Genomic DNA, 9,248 nt, shown 5'->3' on the forward strand with positions numbered 1-9,248 from the left:
CATGTTGTCTTTGTACCTTCATTATCACATGTAATCCCTGCATTATAGATTATCACCGTTTCGGTTGAGGACACTACCACTTGCTAATTTTGAATACAAGTATCTTTGAATCTCTTCATCTATTTCATTCCTGAGTTTCCTCTTTCTGAAATTAAAGAGTGAATTATGGACACATGTATTTAAGATTCTCTTATTATATGTATCTGACACATCCTCTAACCAAATCATACCTGGAAAAGAGAGATTTTCTCTTTTAAACATTTGCAATTTCTTACTATATAGTAGTGCATACACATGGTGGAAAATGTAGAAAACATATAAAGTAAGAAAATTACAGCCATACATTTTCTAAACACCAAAGGACAATGCTATGCCATTTTGGGCATTTAACTATTTTCTTAATATTTTATCATAAAATTTCCCTAGGGCAAGTTGCTTAACCCTGGAATTGTACTAGCCTTTTGTCAAGTACAGAATAACATTCCCAGAAATGACCCCAATATCAAAATAGTATGTGAGGCTGGGAAGGCCACAGGGCTCTCAGCTTATGCTCTGAGTCCTACAAAGAATGCTGTTAATTCACTGATGTCACGCATCTGATGCCTGTGAGTCACTCACCCACTCAGCTGGCTCGGATTGAGACCTACTTTATACCAGCTGCCGATCCAAGTGCTGGGGAGACCCCAGTGGGAGCCTGGATCACGGCATCACTGTCCTTCTTCATTTGCTCCCAGAATCCTCCTCAAGAAGTCCACATGGAATTTGGAGTGTGGAGGCAGGTGAGTTATGGTGAAATTCATTTCATTATGTTCCTTTAGACATATTTAAATAGCATGAAAATAGTCGCTAATTTTCATAAGTTTACTTTTGCCTTCCTATGTATTTTTGATGATGGGTATAGCTTGGGGCAGCAAGAGTAATTGATAGATCTCTGGTATGTTAGGATTTTCTATGAAAAATTAAGAAGGAAACTGGCACCTTATACAAAGAGAAGAGGCAGTGAGGAAAATGCAAGCCACCCTCGAACTTAGCTACAATTCAGCATTCCTGGTTTTCAAACAAGAGAAACATAATTCAAAACAAATTCCCTAAATACTTCAGCCCAGAGTAGAAATACATGGAGACAAAGTTCAGCTCACTGGAACCTACAGCAATGTGCTTACTTAAGTGAAGGTATAAACAGACCACAGATACTATAATGCATCCTTTACTTTAAACTAGTTCATGTGAGCCAGTTTCATTTCACATGAATTGCTCAGTAGCAATTTAGGAAATATATCCTTCTCCTTGATTGGTAAAAATAGCTCACTGATAACCAGATTCAACAAAATTTACTGTTAAATAATTAACCTATTTCCTTCAGGAAATGCTTGAGTAATCTGAGTTAAGTATTTCCTCTATCTGATCTATTTCTTTTCACAGAGAAAAACAGTATTATTTGCACAGGAGCTACTTTTACTCCTCTGGAATAATCTGACTGTGAGCTCAGGGTAAGAGTTGTCTACTGCACAGTAGGGAAAAAAAGATTCATTTCACAGTGAAGATCAGAATCTTTCTTTCATTGAGGAGCGTGGTGAGCTGGGGGACAAGGGATATGCCTTTGTGCAGAGACAGACCCCAGTAATCCACACTGAAGCTGAAAGATGAAGCCCTTGTGAAGAAATGTGGAAGGACACACTGACACCCAAAGGTGTTCACTCGGCAAAAACAGAAAGAAAGAAAGAAAAAATAATTTAACTGCCCTATAAAAAGAATGGACAGAAACTTGGTAATAAGCGAGAGAGAAGGATGGTTAGGGAAGGGAGGAGAAACAATAAAAGGGAACTTGGATGCAGTGGGCAGAATAGCAGGTTTCTGGAGCCTACAATGAAGGATGATAAGAAAAAAAGTAAAGTTTAAAAAGTAACAAAGTTTAAAATAGTTTAAAAATTAAAAAATGAATTTAAAAAATATTTTTTTTTATAGTGGCATGGAAGATTTTAAAATGATGGAAGTTTTCTATTTCAAAATTCAAGTTGTTGGAGTTTCTCCACCATGCTCCAAACAACAGTAAGGCCTGCTTGTGTAAGTGGTTTTGGGGGACACCACAGATAGGGGTGAGCTCTGCCGTTAGGTAGGCCAGGAGCAGAATGCTGGTGTGGAAGGCAAGACAGAATAGAGATCAACAGTTTCATGAGGACAGAAAATCAAAGCCAGAAATTATTTTACATAGATTATTGTGGTAGGCAAAAAAATGTTCCCCCTCAAGATGTCTATGTCCTAATCCCCAGAACATATGAAGAGGTCAGGTTCCCTGGCAAATTGGGCCAATGTTTGCAGATGCAGTTAAGGTTTCTAACCATCCGACTCTAAGAGAGATGAGCTGGATTATAGAGGTGGGCCCAGTGTAATCACCAGGGTCGTTAAAGGAGGAAGAGGGAGGCAGAAGAGGCTAGAGAGAGGAGGAGATGTGACCACAGGATCAGAGTCAAAGGCAAAAATCCATGATGACCTTGAGAGAGAGAAAAGAGGTCACAGGCCAAGAGATGCAGGTGGCCTCTGGGAGCCAGAAAAGTCAAAGATACATGTTCCACTGAGGCCTTCAGAAACAGCCCTACCAATACTTTGACTTCAGCAGGCTTTGCATTCAAGAACGCTACAAGGTTAAATTTGTGTTGTTTAGTGGAGACTTTTTCTTTTTTCTTCCTACTACCATGAGGTTTGGGGATACTTGTTACAACAGCAACATAAAGCGAATACTGTAAGCTCCTTGAAATGTTCAGAAATTGCAGATAACACTGGAGTGTCCACATTGATATAGGATTGGGGTTATTTGAAAATCAAAAGGATAGTGTGACCTTTGCTAACATCTGCTTTTCTCATTTTTAGGAAGAGAACAGTAAGTCAAAACTTGTGTAGTTATTCTTTTAGACAAGTGTCTCTTAAAACATTATGTAACCCTGTGCCTTAGGAACCCAAGAGAGTCTCTGTTCTTAGAAGAACATGGATTCAGAGAGATAGGGTCTTATTTGTGAGTCCCACAGTGGTCTCTTATTGGCAATGAGATCTTGGGCAAATCATTTACCCTCTTTAAGCCACAGGATCTTCATTTGCAAAAGGAAGATAAGAATAAGGATTGTTTGGGTGATTAAATTGTACACACAGATGCGCGCACACACACACATACATGTACAAAATTCAATACAGTATCTAGCACATACTAGGCACTCAAGAAATTCCTGTTATAGATTTTTAAATGCGTGTGTAAAAGGAAGAGAAAGTTGTGGGAAGTTGTGGGAAAACTTAGTTCACGGCCCCAAAAAGGGCCATCTCTCAAAGGGCTCTTATCAGCCCATCCCTAACGATGGGCTCATAAGCAGAAACTATAGCACTTGGGGATTTAAGTTAAACATAAAAAGGAAGGTATCTAAGCATAATTATTAAACAGCAGGTACGTTTACACTGTTGGCTGGATCATCTTATCTGGAGAGCTTTAATAAGCAGAGAGTCTCCCCTGTTTTAGAGATGGGCACGCAGGAAAATGACGTGGATGGGTGGGCCGTTCTCACCCCAATATCACGTGACTTAGTACTCACGGAAGTAACACCTCTTGTATGTTATTCCAGATGGACTGTCCTCCCATGATTATTGTCAGCTGTGTCTTCAGTTCAAGGAGACAGCCACCTGTGTCACACTGGAATATTAGAAAGAAAATCTCATTTAAATTTTAGATAGCTCTAACATGAAATAAAGTCATTATTATATGCCTAAAAAAGTCTAAGGAACAGAGAGTAAAGACACTCTTCATTGGGCAATTAAGAGAAAACATGAAACGGTCAGACTGTCAGAACACAAAGCTGTATTCACACATCTTCATTTCTGTATTTTCACAGCCAATACACCAGATCTCCCGGCTAAGTCACAAATCTGCCCTTAAAGAATGTGATGTAGAAACACGAGGAGAAGTATTTGACAAACAGGAACAAGAACACCTTCATGGCTATGTTTTTCTCATAGTCAGTCTGGTCCTTGGGAGCTCTGCAGCTAGAATAAAGAAAAGTTAATTCTGTAAAACTGTGAACAGCTTTGAGACCCTCATCAAAGCCATGGACACATGAGTTAACACGGTAAATATGTATATATATATATGTATATATACACACACAATTCACACTGTTTTCATTTAAGCTGTTTTGAATTCCTTAACATAGCTACTATATTAATTCCAAGTGTACACACTGTTGTAAGAGTTTCTCCCACTATGAACGCAATATTCCACAAGGCAAAAACGAAAAAAGTCAGCCGTTCCTTTAAATTTATAAGCACAACAGTATCCAATGTGCAAGAACTGTCCTCTGTCAGGTGTAAGTTGACAGAAAGCTACTTTTAAACATCCTGCTAAATGATATTCTCTTGTCTCCCTGAACAGCAGGAAGGTAGGACTATTGAAGAAAACAAACAAAACACGGGGCAACTTGCTAGAAGCATTTGGGGAACATAAAACGGGTCATCCTCCTAGTTCAGAATTTGAATTGGTTTTAGTGTTTTCAGAAGATGACCACTGAGCAGACCACTGGGAGAACGGCCCAGCCACATGCAGCGTGTGGGAAGCAGTTAACTTGGGCCGCTAAGCCACTGGCTGGGATACAAGCCAGAGAGAAGAAACATTTATTACAGAAGCCACAGCTGATGAGAATGGAGCTACACTAACAGGAAGAGCATGTGGGGAAGACACATAACACTGTGATTACCTGTCCTCTCCATAACGCACAAGCAAATCTGCCACTGGAACCACGACCCTCTTCCACTTATTTGCAACACAGAGACTATTTACTTTCAACAATAGGGTATATGATCTAATGTAACTGAAATTATTATTAAGCACTGACCTTTTTACACATTGCTTGGACATTCTAATGCTTCCTTTTTCCCTTTTACTAATGCAAAGCTGGAGCTAATTCACTTCTCGCATAGGCTAGAGAAAATACGTTTACACTTGAAGTTTTCTAAAGACTGTAATGTACTGGAATTGAAGTGCCTACAAGATACAGTCTCTGTTTTGACCTGGTTCTAAAACTGGTGCAGAAATGACCTCAGCTACAGGAGGAGCTTACCAGAGTCAGTCATCATGATTGCCACTTTCTCATATATGGCGTTCAGGGTCACAATGATGATAAAACTGATGAGGGAAGCAGTGATGGGCGTGGCCCACCTGCACAGTCAGGTACTTCTGGATTGGGTCTCTTCCATTCAGATTCTTGGGAAGTTTTGCAGAAAATACAATGAACACTGAAAGCCCATAGACAATGATCCCAATAACTGAAGCAATGGTCAACAGGACCTGACAACCCAAAAACTCAGCAGCATGAGACTCAATACTGATCGTATTTTTACACAGAAAACTTGCCCCCAACCCACGCTTAAACAGACAACATGCATGTGCTGTAAACCTCACATAAACGTGAGAAGTGATGTAAATCGCACGTAAATGCCACAAGAGACGTGAATATCAGGCATGTTAAACTTTAAGGGAGGAGGAATGAAAGATGTCAAAAAGAATGAGTGCATCCACTAATGTAACATGCTGACAGCAGGAGCAGCTGAGTGCAGGGCATAGGGAATATATGGGAACTCCACTTTCTGTGAATTTTTCTGTAAACCTAAAACTGCACTAAAGAAGGAAGCCTGCTAAGTATATCTTTAAATGGCTGAAAATGGAATAAATGGTGGCATGTTCTTTTGGAGACAATTCTGTGATAGCAGAACCAATGAAAATACCCTTTCTACATCTATAGAATTACTTAGGTTATGAACTAGTCATAACCCATGAAGGGGATACGCTTCCTTTCAAGGGAGAACCTATCACTGATTCAGGGGTCAGCAGGTGCTAGCTGTCATCTTCATTCTGAATAAGACCAGTGAAGCTGTGTACGTGCCACGAGGTAAATACTAGAAGTGACAGCAAGTCTCTGCTGATGAAAGCTTCACATGCTTTTCGTACTCCTTGAGATCTTAAAATGGCAGGTATTCATACTCCCTGCATTTGCACAAGGTTCATGTCCCTGATCCATTGTAATTCTGACTGTGTGGACCCAAGGGCAACGGGGGTGTCTGAAGCATAATTTGCACGTGGCTGATAGGGTTTCAGCTCCTCACTAGGCAGGTATATTTCTGCCCACTGAAGAATGCACATTAAAGTTCCCATTTTTAAACTGTTTTCCTTCCATCTACCTTCTTGGTCATAGTCCAGAAGCATGTACTCAGTGTCCCTGGCCGCTCCTGATGGCTGCCCCAGAGAGAAAGCTACAAAGATTGTGAATTTCAAGACTAAGTGAACCACATCATGTTATTTACAGTAACAGCGGGAGGCTGGCTTGCACCTGCAGGGGAGAGCAGAGGGAGTGTTTACAAGCCCCTCCTGGAGCCACACTCCTGCATCTGGATCCCAGCTCCGATGCTAGCTGTGGGGCCTTGTGCAAATTTCTTAACCTCTAGGGGCTTCAATCTCCTCACCCACATAATGGGTGGATAATAATAGCAATTTATAAGACTATTGTGATGAGTCAATTATTTACTAATTGTGAAAATATTTGGGACATTAACCACAGGTATGTGAAAAACTCTACCTAAGTATTAGCTATGAATATGGTGACCAAAATCTTAAAAAGGTGTTTTTCTTAGTTTTTAAACCATCAGTTTGTAGAGAAAGCCTTTTATTTCCTCCTCTACACTCTTTCCTCATCCTTTTCTTCACAGTTAAGGCTTTATGATTGTGAAAGGAATAACTTTTTTGTGTGTGTGTGATTAAATGTGAAAATTAGTTATGACTGAGAAAAATGTATTATAGAAGGTATATTAAGCCTTCCTCTCTTCTACAGCACATATAGGCCATTTAAATAGTATGCATTTTTAAAAAGTCTTCATAAGAATTTTTTAATTATGTATTAAGTAATCATAATAGTTAAGATTTTTAAAGGCTTACTATTGCTTCAGCACACATCTATTTTTCTAAATCCTCACAATCACCCTGTGGGGAAGGTAATATTATATCTCTTTTACAGATGAGGAAGTGGAGCCACGTGGAGATGATGCAATTTGCCCCAAATGAAGCAACTATTAAGTGAAAGAACTGAAATACACAAAGAGTCCAAAGACACACTAACTGTAGAGCACTGTCTCCTACATTGTCAGTGAAATCAATTCTAATTCATTTCAGAACTTTTACAAACTTGAATCATTTCCATTTTTCTTCCAAGCACTTAATGGGTTCAATATTTCTAAAGAAACAGGAAAGCTTTCCATTCTCCTTCCTCAAGTTTCTTCTTACTTATCATCTTTTCCGATCATAACTTTAATATTTGCTCATTAAAGAAAATTTGAAAGTACTCAGTAGTGGACAGAACTGCTGTCCTGGATCTGTCCCCAGTCTTAGAAGAGGACCCAGATTTTGCTTTAGGATAACTAACCTCCCTTCTGTTTTTAGTCCTGTGATTTAAGCTCAATTGACCCCACTCTTTCTGAAGCACCAGAGGTAGATCTCAGTTGGTTTTAGACAAACAATACCCCTCATTCTATTGGCCTCGCACATGATATGAGAATTGGCAAATAACCCAGTAAGAGCCACTATTATGTGAGGAGATACGTGCTGGTGCCCATGTGAATGATAAGCTTCCTCTATCAAGAGAGGAAGCTGCCAAAAGAGAGCTCTCTTTGTTTGGATGGATGTGTGATCTTGGATGCTGAGTGCCTAGAAGCAGCGTGCTGAGACATCCTTGGACACAGAATGAAGACAGGACAAAAGCAGCCCTTGACATCATCTGGGCTACAGTATCTCTCCTTGACTGAAGCCAGACCTCAGAACTGAGGTTTTCATTTACAGGAACCAATAAATCCCATGCATCCCCATTTCTTGGTTGTTGTTTAAACACATTGGAGATTGATTTTGTCACCTACAATCAAAAGACTCCAACTCTGAAAATGAATAAAAAATAAAATGAGAAAAATGCTTCCACCTTTAGACATAATTCCTTCAGAACTGTGCATTGTTTGTATATTACAAATCATTTTATATATTAATTTTATTCTCAAGCCTAACATAAGTATAACACTTTGACATGTCATAAAATATTTTCATGGACACAGTTTTTCATGGCTGCATATTATTCTACTATGTGAAGGTTTGGAAGAATATTTTGGCTGAGATTTTATATATATATACATATAAATGTATGTCTGTGACTTGTGACTTGCATCCATACTGACTTTTCCCTGCCATTTTGAAATACTTCCTGATTAAAAGTTTTTCAAAGCTGAATTAGTGGATTAAAGCATATGAATATTTTTTACTCTTGATATGAAATGCCGGACTGCTTTCTAAGAAGGTTGGATGTGTACAGCAGAAATTAACACAGCATTGTAAATTAACCATACTTCACAAAAAATATCCAGTAACCTAGGCATGGGATTGGTGATCACTGGCACTTCATCCTCATAAACAGAGCTGTGTCACTTGAGAGGTGGAAAACTATTTCATTTTGATGTGCACTGACTGAATTACCATTGGGGTGTGACATCTATTTTTCCCTTTGTGAATGTGTGTTCATCTTCTCTGACTTCTACGCCCCTGAGATTTTTTCATGTTATCTTTGAAGTGATCTGAACTCTCTATGTATTGAAGGAATTAGTCCCTTGTCGGATTTGTAAACAAGTAACATCCTCTGGTGCTTTGCTTAAAATTAGGATGCTTCTGATGCATGGAATTCTTTATATATATTCCTCTGAAAATTACTGTTCATCTAGAGGTTGTATATTCATCCATATTTATTTCTAGTTTTTTTCTAATTGTGTTGCTTTTTAAATGTTTATGGAATTTATCACAGTATATGGTTCACAGTATGATTTCAATCTTTTCTTTTCCCCCCAAGTAGCTAACAAGTGTTCCATTTACTGAATAACCTTTATTTATCTCCCTGATTTGTAATGTCTTCCATCTCTTATATTAAATTATTATTGATATCAGAGCCCATATCTGGACTTCCTGTCCTATTTTCTAATCTGGCTATTCTTGAACTAGTAAAATGCTCATTATCTTATTAATTATTATATTACTAATATGATTTTATTCAAAATAAACCCCAAATCAATTTTATAACTTCTGATATTTTGGAGATATGATCTTTTAATCTAGAATCATGTGATTAATGCATAATTTATATCTTTCAGTAGTTTTTATTTTTATTTTTATTTTTCATAGTTCCTGCTATCCTTTT

At 38.5% G+C, this 9,248-nt stretch overlaps 1 long non-coding RNA gene across 1 annotated transcript; it reads left to right on the plus strand.

Moving 5' to 3' along the window:
* The first annotated feature begins 498 nt into the window (after positions 1-498).
* Positions 499-7,990, plus strand: LOC135322740 (uncharacterized). The gene is made up of 2 exons (XR_010383514.1): positions 499-779; positions 7,041-7,990. It is a non-coding gene; the product is annotated as an uncharacterized LOC135322740 (long non-coding RNA).
* Positions 7,991-9,248: the final 1,258 nt, after the last annotated feature.

Source organism: Camelus dromedarius, chromosome 13 (assembly GCF_036321535.1).
Source record: "Camelus dromedarius isolate mCamDro1 chromosome 13, mCamDro1.pat, whole genome shotgun sequence".
NCBI lineage: Eukaryota > Metazoa > Chordata > Mammalia > Artiodactyla > Camelidae > Camelus > Camelus dromedarius.